The sequence below is a fragment of the Bubalus kerabau genome, unplaced genomic scaffold (genome assembly GCF_029407905.1).
Source record: "Bubalus kerabau isolate K-KA32 ecotype Philippines breed swamp buffalo unplaced genomic scaffold, PCC_UOA_SB_1v2 scaffold_76, whole genome shotgun sequence".
Taxonomy (NCBI): Eukaryota; Metazoa; Chordata; class Mammalia; order Artiodactyla; family Bovidae; genus Bubalus; species Bubalus kerabau.
The window spans coordinates 1,128,412-1,143,118 of NW_026577930.1; the positions used below are offsets into that span (position 1 = coordinate 1,128,412).

The 14,707-nt window shown below is 40.4% G+C and overlaps 1 long non-coding RNA gene across 1 annotated transcript in view; it reads left to right on the plus strand.

The window, feature by feature from the left end:
• LOC129641136 (uncharacterized) overlaps positions 1-14,707 on the plus strand; it is a 75,713-nt gene that overhangs the window by 46,284 nt on the left and 14,722 nt on the right. The window contains exon 2 of the long non-coding RNA XR_008709101.1: positions 14,017-14,287. This is a non-coding gene — a long non-coding RNA (uncharacterized LOC129641136). The remainder of the gene's footprint in view (positions 1-14,016; positions 14,288-14,707) is intronic.

The following is a 14,707-nucleotide window of genomic DNA, read 5'->3' on the forward strand; positions in this document are numbered from 1 at the left end:
GTTATCAAGACAGTATGGTACTGGCACAAAGACAGAAATATAGATCAATGGAACAAAATAGAAAGCCCAGAGATTAATCCACGCACCTATTGGCACCTTATCTTTGACAAAGGAGGCAAGAATATACAATGGATTAAAGACAATCTCTTTAACAAGTGGTGCTGGGAAAACTGGTCAACCACTTGTGAAAGAATGAAACTAGAACACTTTCTAACACCATACACAAAAATAAACTCAAAATGGATTAAAGATCTAAACGTAAGACCAGAAACTATAAAACTCCTAGAGGAGAACATAGGCAAAACACTCTCTGACATACATCACAGCAGGATCCTCTATGACCCACCTCCCAGAATATTGGAAATAAAAGCAAAAATAAACAAATGGGACCTAATTAACCTTAAAAGCTTCTGCACATCAAAGGAAACTATTAGCAAGGTGAAAAGACAGCCTTCAGAATGGGAGAAGATAATAGCAAATGAAGCAACTGACAAACAACTAATCTCGAGAATATACAAGCACACTTTTCAAAAGAGAGATTTGTAGAGCAAATTGGGGAGCAGGAGTAGGAAAGGAAGAATGGATCACTACTTAAAAATTTTATTCCTCACTTGGTACTGGGCCCTTTTCCATTGGGGGTAAAAATGTACAACTTAAACAATACAGGTTTTTTCCCTCAAAAACATGAATGACTGAAATATAACATTCTAAGCATAATATTGAATACTTTCTTTACTTAGATCATTATAATGTGTTCCTTTAAGTGTTTTTATTTTAAGAATAAGAATAAAGAATTAAACTGTGATCTTATTTTTGAAAATTAAACTGTAGCTCATAACAGCTTAACCATTCTGTGACTGGTGCATAAAGATTTCTGGCTATGTAAGTGTCATATTTTTATATTCAGCCAAGTAACACACTAATTAAAATGAAAAGAAATCAGTCGGTGATAGTTCGCTTCGAGTGTTCACATGAATGTCACCTTTTCTCTCTTTTAGTGAGACAATTATTCACTCAATAAATATTCACTAAGGCAATATTAATCGGAAAGAAAAGAAAAATCAAGAGAGGGTTCTGCTTAAAGAATACATTGTAAGATACCTGCATAAGTACTTTAATACATACTAGAATGTGGTGAGTATGTCCCTGGGTATGATGGAACTTTAGAAAAGGGAGAAATTGCTGTCACATATAGCAATCTGGTGTGACTTGATGGTTGACTTGGCATCTGAGCTACACCTTGACAGATGGTTTAGTTTGGGATTGATGAGATGGCGTCACTGCAAGAGTTGAGATAAAGCCACTGAGGTGCAGAGACTGGGTATATATTCAGGGAAAACTAGGTAATTTATTTTGATTGGAACATAAGTGTTTGAGAAAAAAACAATGGGAGATAATTTTGAAAAGACATTATGAAGATGGCATAATATCTTGAATGCTGGCTATTGCATTGTGATTTTATTTTGTTGGTTATTTGTGATTCATGGAGTATTTTTTTTAAAGACATTGTTATGAGCAGTGCTATGCTTTACAAAGTTTACAAAATAGATTATCTAGATAAGCACTAAGGCTGGTTTGCTGGGGGTTTTTGGATTTTTTTTTGGCCATGTGGCATGTGGGATCTTAGTTGCTTGACCAGGGATTGAACCCACATGTCAAGCATTAGAAGCATGGAATCGTAACCACTGGAGCACCAGGAAAGTCCCTAGGCTGAGTATTTCTAGTACCAGTGAGAGTCTAAGATTCTAAAATCTTAGATCGCTGGGCTCAGGAAGATTTAGATAGTCTTACTTAATGACTGATCGAGAAAGTTCATCCACCAAGCTATTTCTACTTTTGTGCTGTAATATTTGATGTGAAATTAATATTTTTTCTTGTTTTACTTTATTTAAAGAAAGGTTTTAATATGTTTTGTAAGGAGTTAACTGAAATATATAATTATTGCCTTCTAGGTTACTAGAATAAACTGCAGTGTGAAATATTAAAGATTTCTAGTGCATTACAATAATTATAAAATATATCATTTGAACATAAATTTGTGTTAAATTTGCTTCAGATATAACATTTTTCCTCAGTATAGTTACAAGTCAGTACACCTTCAGGATATCTCTGCTAATCTCAGATTAAGGAATTGGAATCACACTATAGACTAATTTAGTGTTTCATATGAGACTATTGAGACTATTAGTTTTATTTCATTTTTAAACAAAGCCATACTCATAAAGAGCTTCATTTTATTTATCATATGCATTATTTATTGAATTAATTGAGTTATGCAGTTGATACTAATTTAGATAAATACTAAAAATGCAAACTAAGTAAACTTAATAATTTGCCACACGAGTGCTCATGCACTAAAAAATGACTAAAGAAGTAGCAAAATCTGGTTGTAAGTGGTAGTCCATTCAGTTCAGTTCAGTTGCTCAGTCATATCTGACCCTTTGCGATTCATTCATGCTGCATGAATCGCAGCATGCCAGGCCTCCCTGTCCATCACCAACTCCCAAAGTTTACCCAAACTCATGTCGAGTTGGTGTTGCCATCCAGCCATCTCATTAGTGGGAACCAAATCAGTTCTTAGTGACATGTAATCTTGTTATATTGCAATAGCTAGTGGATACTTTTTATTAAAAGCCAAAAGTCTGTAACATCTTAATTATGCATTTTATTTAGGAAATAGCATTAAACCTGTATAAAAACCTGTAGCATAGAAATTTTGGAACCTGAGAGTGATCAGGCTTTGTAATTCTTAGGAAGTGATGAGATTTTCCATTTTAATGGTTAGCAGTTTTGCATCTGTGAAGTTGCAGCTACTATGGTATACTTCACCTTTGGTATCTTTTCAGTTGAGATGTTAATATTTGGGAGCAATACAGGACTGGATAATGGATTTGATACAAGAGGTTAAAAAAATAGAGTTAAACTGACTTTCTCAATTTTGGCTAGTATAACAGAATGGCTTAGCGGCTGATGTCTTAGTCAGCTAAGGCTGTTAATCAAAGTACCATAGACTAGGTGGCTTATAAAAAAATGGAAATTTAGTTCTCACAGTTCTGGAGCCTGAAAGTCTAAGATCAAAGTGCTGGCATGATCAGGTTATGATGAGGGTCCTCATCTAGATTGCAAACTGCTGCTGTCTTCTTGTATCCTCATATGGCAGAAAAAGGACAAAAGAGCTCTCTGGGGTCTCTATTATAATGGCATTAATCCTGTTCATGATCCAGTTATCTGCCAAAGGCCCCACCTCTGTTAAGGTAGGATTTCAGCATATGAGATTGGGGAGGATACCACATTCAGTCCCTAACAGCTGCCATTTACAGAGATAGTGGAGTGTATAAGAAAAAACAGGGCTGAGAGATACAAATCTCAGTTTGGCCTTATACGGTTTTGAAATACCATTTATCCAACTAGGTAGAGATGGCAAGATCTCTCTAAAGGAGATCAGCCCTGGGATTTCTTTGGAAGGAATGATGCTAAAGCTGAAACTCCAGTACTTTGGCCACCTCATGCGAAGAGTTGACTCATTGGAAAAGACTCTGATGCTGGGAGGGATTGGGGGCAAGAGGAGAAGGGGACGACAGAGGATGAGATGGCTGCATGGCATCACTGACTCAATGGACGTGAGTCTCAGTGAACTCCGGGAGTTGGTGATGGACAGGGAGGCCTGGCGTGCTGCGATTCATGGGGTCGCAAAGAGTCGGACACGACTGAGCGACTGATCTGATCTGATCTGAGAGATGGCAAGAGTGCCATTGTATGTTGAGATGTGTAAGTCTGTGAAGGGGAAATGTATTTTGGGAGTTATTAGTATACACATTGCCAGTTGAAAACATAGAATTAAACTGGAGTTCTCAAGAAGACTGTGAAAAGAGGGGAAATGGGTGTCCTAGGATTAAGGTATGGGGTATTTAATCACTTATTGGCCTGGTAAGGGAGGTTGATCTTAGAAACAAGATTAAGGAAAGGCATCCAAAAAGTGTAAAAATGTTCAGAAGAGGGACTATCATAGTAACTAAGGGAGCTACTGAGATTAAAAGTGCTACTGAGATTTAGATGAGAATTAGTTAATGATAATAATGTTTAACATTTATTGAATGAATATTGTTTGCCTGGTACTAAGTACTTTACCTGGATTGATTCATTAGTTTTCATTAATACCATGAGATGAATAGTACTGTCTTCATTTACAGATGAGGAAAACGAGGCTGAGAGAAAGTAAGAAACATACTCAAATTAAGACTGTTAGTAAGTGGTGCATATGGGATTAGAACCCAGGTGATGTGAATCCAGAGATTGGATACTTAGCCCGTATGCCCTGTTCTATCCAAAGGGTCTGAAAAAATATCCACTGATTTTTTCTTTATTATGAAGAACAAACCGGGATTTATCAATCCAGAAAAGACTGAAGGCTGTTGAAGATGTGCTTTCTTCTACATACGTGTTTGAGGTTCTTTTGAGTGATAGAATGAAGTAATATTGACTTCACTAGAGCCTACAAGTTTGAGGAGTCATGTAAAGGTCCTGAGTGACAGGAGAGCAAAATAAGTGATAATGTACATGGAATTTTGGTTGGTTTTGACATTGCGGTAAAAAAAAAAAAAATGACATTCCAGTTTTGCTTTAAGAAGATTAAGTCCAATCTCTAGCTTAGGCTAAAGTTGCATAAGCAAATCATATCAAAGAGTGTCATTTTCAGCTGCCCCATAGATTGATTGATATTGGCTTCTTTGATATAAAACTCAGTTTTTAAAAATTTGGAACTTTAACTCTATGAAAATGGTAGAAAAATCTCTTCTAAATCTGCTGCCTAGCTTTCTTCTGGAAGCTTAATTCTTTTCCACTGCCCTGATCTGTAGAAATTATTGTGTTATTGAAGGGGACCTCTGGCCTTCTTACCTGTTACCCTCTCATTCTTCTGGAATACTATGACATGTTGAAACAGGAGCATGTGCTCAAGTGTACCACGGCAGATTTAGTTGTGGATTCTGCCTGGAGAGTTTTAGTGAGGACTACTCCACACACAGTTAGGAATTTCCCTCTTATTTGAATTAAGCAAAGTGTGTTCACATTTGGACATCATTTATTCCTTCTTGTACTAGATATCTCTAAGACCACCTTCAAGATAGATGATTTCTTAGAAGAATTCCCAGAAACCAGAAAAGCTATTCAACTCACAAATATGGTTTATTGTGGCAAAGCATAGAGATTAAAATCAGGAAAGGGAAAAGGTGCTTAGGGAGAAGTTCAGGAGACACCAGGCATAAACTTCCAGCTATTTCCATTCCTGAGGAGTTCCACAGTCAGTTCTTGATTCTTCAAGCAATGATATGTGACAGCACATACCAAATGTTAACAATCTTGATCTATTGGCGTGGAGCAACTCATCTCCATCACTGACCTTAGCTACTCAGTCTTTAAGCCTCCATGGAGATCAAACTGAGACAGTACACCTCAGAGCTCCAGGCATACACAGACATACACCACAAACAACCACTGTTAGAGTCAATATCTGGTATGGCCCAATGCATCAAACGTACAAAGACACTCTCACCAGGCAGGATAGTCCAGAGGCTCGGAGGCTACATCCCAGCAGCTGGACAAGGACCAGTCTGAAAGACCATAGGCAAGTGAAGGTTTGGGCAGTCTGGGTCTTGCAGTTAACCATGACTGCACAGTATATGCATATATGTCTAGTATTTTTGTCCTATATAGTTTCTTAGTGTTTTTTTAATATATGAAAATGATTTCCAACTATGTGTTTATTTTTCTATTTTATAAAACACTTGTTTCAATTCTAATAACTTTGTTGTCCCGCTTTGCCTATAAATATCTGTAATCATAACTATTTACACATCAATGAAATAATTATCTTGGAGTACTTTCTGATATTGTTAGGCCTTATTTCTTATTTTTGTCTGGTTAAATTGATTTGAACCTCTGGGAAGGCTTTTAGATCACTGGGGTGATAATTTTCTCATTGATTACTAAACATGAGAAAACAGACAACCCTTTAGCATATGCAAAAATTTAACATGAGAGAACACAGAATATACATTTTTATGAGTTAAATAGTTACTGTGATCAGTTATATATAAGAGATTGAAAAATGTGACAAGTTCTTATGTAGTTCTATTTCACTAATTCAGAAAATAAAAAAATAATATATTCTAGGAAAAAATTATAAAGTGCTTCAGAAATGAGAAGAAAAAATAATGCAACATGATAAGTACTGAGTAATATAAGACAGTAGACAATCTAGAAAACACTAACAAAGACATGACAATAAAAATTGAGTGCAAATAATTGATTAATTATGCATTTGTGTTTTGCTTTTCTCACTGTTCAGTCAGCAATTTTTTTGTGCCCCTTTAAGAAACAACCCCAAATATCAGTCCAAGTTAAAACTGACACTTCTCTACACTCCAAGGGAGAAAATACAACTCCATCAATCATTTATCCATCCTCCTGGCCAAAGTGCTTGGTCTAGGGGTGAGTCCATAATCCCCATTAGGTTGTTTTCTTGACATTGATGGAAAGACATGTTTTTTTCCTGTTGCATTTGGTAAAGTTGGACAGTATACGCCAAGAGCAGAGGCTCACAAGCCTACTGCACAATAAATCCCAAGGGGATTATTGTTACCATCTTTCTAAATTCCATATATATGCGTTAGTATACTGTATTGGTGTTTTTCTTTCTGGCTTACTTCACTCTGTATAATAGACTCCAGTTTCATCCACCTCATTAGAACTGATTCAAATGTATTCTTTTTAATGGCTGAATAATACTCCATTGTGTATATGTACCACAGCTTTCTTATCCATTCATCTCTGTGGGAGAGGGAGAGGGTGGGAAGATTTGGGAGAATGGCATTGAAACATGTAAAATATCATGTATGAAATGAGTTGCCAGTCCAGGTTCGATGCACGATACTGGATGCTTGGGGCTGGTGCACTGGGAGGACCCAGAGGGATGGAATGGGGAGGGAGGAGGGAGGAGGGTTCAGGATGGGGAACACATGTATACTTGTGGTGGATTCATTTTGATATTTGGCAAATCTAATACAGTTATGTAAAGTTTAAAAATAAAATAAAATTAAAAAAAAAATCCCAAGGGGAATTTTTAATACACCTGTTACCCAGGTCACAACCTATATCAAGTAAATCAGAGTTTCTGGTTTATAAACTCTGTGCTTCAGGTGTGTTTACAGACTCGCTAGAGAATTCTAATTGGCAGTCAGTGTTAGAAAACCTGTGGTCCAGAGAGTAGTGGTTCTCTACCTTTGGTGTGGATCTGAATCCTGGTGTCCTGAATAAAATCCAGATTGTTTGGCCCAACTACACCATTTGAGTTTCTTTTTCATTAGGTGGGCTGGGTGGGACTGGGAATTTGTAGTTCTCTTAATTGCCTAGGTGATGCTGATTCTAGGACCAGACAGTGAGAATGATGCTTTGCTTCTGAAGAGAGAAAAAAATTGAAAGTTAAAAAAAGGACAGAAATCTCAGGTAATTGAAATGCACAGGTAGATCTGGATGGTGGACCTCATGAGAACTTGCGTTTCTTAGAAGGTTACAGTTTATGTCACTGTGGCTTTTTACTGATCACATTTTGAGACTGACATTTGGTCATTATAACTAGTCATGGTATCTCCTGTGTTGTATACTAAAGCTTAGAAGTTTCATCTCAAGGTATTCAAATATTTCTAGTCTAACAATAAAGAAATAGGATGAGAATTAAACAGTTTACTTGAAGCCCCTGGGAAAGTAAGTGGCAATCACTGCTGCTTTGTGGTACCTTCAGGCATCTCTGCACACCTCTTGGGGAAGATGGAAAAATGCACCAGGTGTGCCAACAATTAAAGTGTGGGGAGTGAAGGTATCGTGAGTCAGATAGCTTGAATACCTGCATGGCTCTGGATGTTGAAAGCCATAACTCCAGATTCCCAAGGCCAAAACCATTCATGCCAGGCAGCCTTCTGTTCTAAAGTGAGGTGCTCCTTTATCTTGCCAGGGACCTGACCAAAAGTGGTCCTACAGTCGTTTGCTTACTTCTCAACCCAGAGACATATAAGAGATGAGGTGGAAAAAGTAGAAAGAGTATTGCTAGGGGCTTGTTCAAGATAGCAATGTTCTCTATCCACATGGTGAAGGGAGAGAGTCTGCTTTCCCCTTGTTTCACACCAAGTGCAAGTGGCTTCAGAAAGTCCACCCCCAGGGAAGCCAGCTTGGTAGTAAACTCTGAAGATACAGTGAGTGACCTTTGACTTTTTACAGTAAAGAGACTCCAAGAGAAAATCCACTAATTCAAAGATCCCTCCATGGTGGCTCAGAGGTTAAAGCATCTCTGCCTGCAATGCGGGAGACTCGGGTTTGATCCCTGGGTTGGGAAGATCCTCTGGAGAAGGAAATGGAAACCCAGTCCAGTATTCTTATCTGGAGAATCCCGTGGAGGGAGGAGCCTGGTAGGCTACAATCCACAGGGTCACAAAGAGTTGGACACGACTGAGCGACTTCACTTTACTTGAATTTTAGATTTTTATTTGAATTATTAAACTTTTCTCTGAGTACAAGCAGAAGGTTACCACCCCAAAAACCGCTGAAGGAAGTCATACATGTGCTGTTTTCTGTATGCACACTTAAGGCTCATGGAGTGGTGGGACGAAGTAATATTGGCTGTTCTGCAGTGTTCAAAATGTCAGCAATCAAGACAGGTTTCTCTCAGGTGAAAAGAGCACAGTACTTTTCGATTGGACTTTCGATTTGGACTTTCAATTGGACTTTCGATTGGACTTTCGATTAGTTCTCAAACATCATGATATGATATGTCAGGAGAGTGTGTAATTTCCTTGGTTCTGTCTTGCCACAACAAATATTTGAAATGGTGGACCAGTGTTACAGCTCTGTTACAGCTCAGAGTTTCATTCAACAAACAAAGGATAGTACACCCTTCAGGCATGAGGGTGGGCCAACCATAGAAGAGAAGCCTCAATCTTGGCTTCCTCTTTTTTGTCTCCTCCCCCCGAGCCTGACCTGTGCAAATTGGGCTAGCCAAGAAGGGGGTGTGTTTGTTTCACCTGAAGTTTTTACTCCAATACATGGATTTTCCTTTTGTTCCATTTTTGTGGGCTTTTCACTTTCTTTGTCTTTTAGCCACTGCCATTTTGGACTCCTTTTTCCTATTCTAACTACCTAACAATGATAATCATGATCAAACAAAAGGGTGTTATCACATAGAAGGCTGTTGAAAACCTCAGATAGCTGGACACCCCTCCCCACACCTTCTACCATCCAGTTCAGTTCAGTTACTCAGTCTTGTCCGACTCTTTGTGACCCCATGGACTGCAGCACGCCAGGCCTCCCTGTCCATCACCAACTCCCAGAGTTTACTCAAACTCATGTCCATTGAGTTAGTGATGCCATCCAACATCTCAATCTCTGTCGTCCCCTTCTCCTCCCGCCATCAGTCTTTCCCAGTATCAGGGTCTTTTCAAATGAGTCAGTTCTTCTCATCAGGTGGCCAAAGTATTAGAGTTCCTACTTTCTACGCTTAGAATTTCTGATTGAAAAGATCTGAAGTTGAGGCTGAGGATTTTCACTTCTAAAGACTGCATAGATAATGGTGATGCTGTTGGTCTGGAGCCCACACTCTGAGAACCACTAGCTGAACATTAAGGGCTACTATTTGAAGTGAGATCATCTGAGAATAAAACCAACAGAGATAATACGGGAATTTAGAGAGTCCTGGTGATAGAATCTGAGCACTTAGATCAGGAATGCTAGAATAGCAAGGATTCTCACCATATGTTTACTTTTAATTTAAATTAAATTGCATAATTGAATTTTAAGTGAAAGCATCCAAAGCAAAACAGAATTCTAAATTAAAGCTGCATTAGAGGTTGCATTACTACTGAGTCTCCAGCCCCATACAGAGGTCAAACTGTCACAGCAAGACCCAAAGCCTCAGGCAAACAAAAGCAGACATTCCCATTGTTATCATAAGCTATCTGGTATGACCCAAAGCCTCAGGTGTATGCAGGCACTCTTATTAGGCAGGAGAATCAGAGGACTCCGAGTTTTTCTACAAGGAACTGGACAAAGGCTAGTCCTAAACAGCTTTGGTATGTGGGGACTTTAGGCAAACCAAGCATGCTGGGTTGGGACCTGTTACAGCCCAGTTTATAAATTCTTGTTATTTTATGTATGGTGTCCTTTATCCTGTATACTTTATTCAACAGTTTTGTTATGAATGAAAATGTTTTATAAAACTGTAAAGTATTAATTTGCTTCCTTATAAAATATTTATACTAATTATACTGAAGTTTGGTTGTCTGGTTGTGTTCACAAATAATTAAAATCATAATTATTTACATGTATACAAAAATCTGTCCAGATTACCTTCTAATATTGCTAAGCTTTAATTCTTAGTCTGCTGGAATCCATTTGTATTTGTGAGAAAGCTTTTAAATATTAGGGGTGTTAATATATTTGCATTGTGAACTTAAATGAGAAAATAGGGAAGCCTTCAGCCTGTTCAACAAACTTAACATGAGAGAAAGAGAATAAGCATTTTTATAAATTTAAAAAGTAGAATAGCAGTAATATTCAAGATATTTGAAAGTGTAACTTTTTGCAATTCTGTATCATTAATTAAAAAAATAATATTTTTCTAGAAAAACAGGAACTTAGATTTTGCTTCATGATTCACAACTAAAGGTGAATGTAGCCATGATGAGTCAGGTTTATCCTCTGAAAACACAAACAAAATAAAAACAAGTAGGCAAGCTAGAAAATACTAACAAAAACAGGACAATAAACATTCTTATCAAGTTGTTATTTAATGAGAAACTTACTGTTTATTCCCTTCCCCCACCCTGGTGCAGTTTATATTAATAAATCCACTTTGAGAACCATTCAGCCTGAATTTCAGGACAGGTTGTTTAGGAGTTGACACTACCCCATATGCTATAAATGAGAATGCAGAGGGGTCCATCAAGCAAACTTCTGTCCCCCAAGCCAAAGACCTTTGAGTTTGGCTGAGCAAATAGCCATGTTAGGGCAGTAAGAGGTCTTTTCCTGAGATTCCTAGGAAGATAAAGTCTCTTCCCATGTTACTTAGTCAAGTTTTACAGGATAGGCCTAAGGTTGTGGTTCCCAAACTAACTGCACATGTTAATGTCCAGGTAAAAGATTAAAACACCTGTCAATTAGGGCATACCACACCTCAAATTCATGAGAAATTCCAATTGTAAAAACCATGCATCAGTTGTTCCAAAAGAATCCACAGAGGATTCATGTTTATACATTATATTGAAAACAAGTCGTCAGGGAAATAGGTTTCTCAAAATTTGGCATGCATTGAAATTAATGGAGTGCTTATTATTAATAAAATCCACATTGATTGACCATACTCTCCCCTCAGACTCACTACCTGTATAGGTGTGGTGAGTAGGGTTGAGAATTGAAGTATTTACCACGTGCCCAGATATTACTGCTCTGAGGGCCATATTTTGAGAAGCACTGCTCCACTCTTAAGGGAAAGATTGAATATGCCACTTAAAAAATTGCACTGCTAATGATGAGAGTGTGTAGCGTAAGAGGTTTTTTACTTTGATTTCAAAGAATAGAATTTTAGGCTACTGAGGTCTTCCAGACAGGCTTGCACATATGGGCCACCTGGAAATTAGATTCCAAAGACTATGGCAGGTTATGCCAACGCTGATGTTTTGTGGAACACATTTTTTGAACTACTCATGAAAATTAAATACTCTCCTTTGAATATTTTTCTTTATTTAAAATTTATTTTATTTATTTTGGCTGCAACTGATGTTCATTGCTGTGCTCAGACTTGCTCTAGTTGTGACGATTGGGGGACTTTTCCTTGCAGTGCACAGTCTTCTCACTGAGGTGGCTTCTCTTTCTTGCGAAGCACAGTCTCTAGGGCTCACGGGCTATAATAACTGAGGAACAGAGGCTCAGGAGTTCTGGCTCTTGGGCCCTAGAACTGGGGCTGAGTACTTGTGACTCAGAGGTTGAGCTGCTTTCAATCATGTGGTATCTTCCTAGATCAGGGATGGAACTCATGTCTCATGATTGGCAGGCTGATTGTTTCCCACTCAGCCTTTTTGAAACAATATATGAGGGATTACTATTTCCTGATCATAGTAAAAACTTTTGATTCTGGAGAATACTTTAAAAAACCTTGGCACTCAGGGGAGGCCCTGGTGTGCTGATGGAAATGCCTGTGGGTGTACCAGGCCCCCTGAGAATTTCTGAGGCGGTAGTCTGCGTATCATGGGTGAGAATGTGCATGACTATGAGGTGGCCACCTCTTGCTGAGGAGGAGATAATGCAATTTGAGAACACATCCTCAACTCTAGAGTCAGGGTCTACATTTGCCAGAGGAAAAAGTTCCTGGTTTTCTGATCAGAAGGTAATGAAAAATCTTCTTCAAAGAAACAAAAGTGGTCAGCTATTACTGTGCATTTACACATATGTGAGTGTGTGTGTATGTATATGTGGACCCTCTGGAAATTTGTAATGTGAAGGATTTCTGTTAATGTTACTCCTCTTTAGAGAGGATACATTTGAGAGTATCAACAGTGTTTCCTCACCCTCCGTTGAATGTCGCACACTAAGTCTGACATTTGTTTAAAGAAGTCATGAAGAAAACTACCTGTTATTTTCCAGGAGTTATAGTATGGTTGTTGTTGTTTTGTCATATGATTTCAGTTTCGATGCCTGAGGACAGTGAGGAGATCACACCCATCGAGCAATAGAGAAGAAGCAGGGATGCCTGGCATGCTGCAGTCCAGGGGTTTCTCACAGAGTCGGACACGACTGGGCGACTGAACTGCAGAAGACGTATAGAAGCTGATGATCAGATGGAGTGACTGTCTCAAGACCCCAGATAAAGACTTTGAAGGCTTTGCATTGCACTCAGACATGCTGGAGCCCAAGCGTGGCTGAGAGTCCTGATGCGGAGAGAGTTTGCCGCTGTTGGGCATCCTGGCCTATGCCCGTCTGGGCAGCTCTACATCTTCTCTGTGGCCAGCCTGACCCAGGGCAGTACGCAGCCACTACTGCCCGGTGGCCAGTGGAGGTATGCTTCTTTGCCTCTTGGGAAGACGATAACCGCACAGAGCGTGCCAGCCATGATGAGTGTGGCCAGAGCAGTTGCCGAAGGGGTGACATGCCCCGCAATATTTGCAGGGTTTGAAACACTGCAAGCAAGAGCTCCGCTGCCTCATCACAGAGGTGGACTGCAGACTCTCCCTCCTGTTCTAAAGCCAGGTGCTCCTTTCTGTTGCCTAGGACCAGCCTGTGAAGGGTTCTTAGGTTGTGGATACAGCTTGTCGCGGGCAGCCATGTTCTATAGCCGCCTGGGAGGCGGAGACCACCTGCCTTTTCCTGGTTGCGAGTCCAGCACAAGAAGCTTCTGAAAGTTTGCCCGAAAGAGGCCAGCTCAGCCATCCCCTCGCTGCAGACACACTTGAGTGGCCTTGGGAACTTCAGAGGCTGTGAAACTCCCCCAGGTCATTCACTGGTCCCAGGATCCCTGGTTCACCTGTGGGCTCTATTCGCCCTAGGGATAATCCTTCCTTCAGAGTTTCTCTCTGAGAAACTGTGACTTGCAGAATTCAGGGACAGAGATCCTGGCGTACCAGAGCCCTAGGTTATTGCCAGGAGTCAGAGACGACTTGGCAACTAGGCAAGCAGTGCCCACCCTTGCTTGCTTTGGAAACCTAGCTCAGTGATTAGAGCCCCTGAAATCCCCAGGCAGTGTGGGCAATCTTCTTCCAAGTAGACACAGGGAGTATCCTTTCAACCTGTGTGACAAGTTGCTCTTCGAGAAAGAAGACTAGTCCGAAGGCTTCTTTAGAATGGTGGCCTCATCCGTGGCCCTGGCGAGTTAGCTTTTTTCAGTTGCTCAGTCATGTCCGACTCTCTGCATCCCGGCTCCTGTGTCCATGGAATTTTCCTGGCAGGAATCCTGGAGTGGCTTGCCATTTCTTTCTCCAGGGAATCTTACCCAACCCAGGGATGGAACCTGTGTCTCCTGCATTGCTGGAGGATTCTTTACCGTCTGAGTCGCAAGAGTCCTTCGGGAAGGTTTTCTCTGAGAATAAGCAGAGGTGGCAATCCTGGAGGCAGCTGAAGGAGGCCCCAGGCTTGACAGAGTCTGCCCGCCCAGGCGAGGCTCACCGAGTTCTTTGAAGGTGTGCTGTCAGTTGCCCAAGCGTCTGAGAAGACACACCACTGTGAATGACCCTCTGGATTTCCTCACACCCCAGTAAGTGTTCCCTGACGTGGAGTGTGGCTGCCTTTGCCCCGAGAGCATGCTTTGTAAGGGCAGACAGAGGAGTGTGGGACCCGGCTGTCCACCCTGAGTCGGAGAGGCCGTGTGTCCCAGGTGGGGTGTGGTTGTCTGTGTTCCCTCGGGCAGAGGTGATGCTAGAGCTGCTCCTTGGAGGACAAGTGGGGAAAAGCAGGGAGGCAGACTGGAATTCCGCCACCGAAAGGGGCACCTATGAGGAGCATGTCCGCCTAGGTGCATGCTCGGTCAGCTTACTGGGCTGGGCTTGCCTTTTCACAGTATCCCCGTACACTGCAGCGGTATCTTGTACACGTTCGACGTAAACAGTGCTTACCTGATTTCACCTCTGTAAACGTGGATTTGCCAGTGACCCGCTGGGAAACTAGAGAGTCAAGA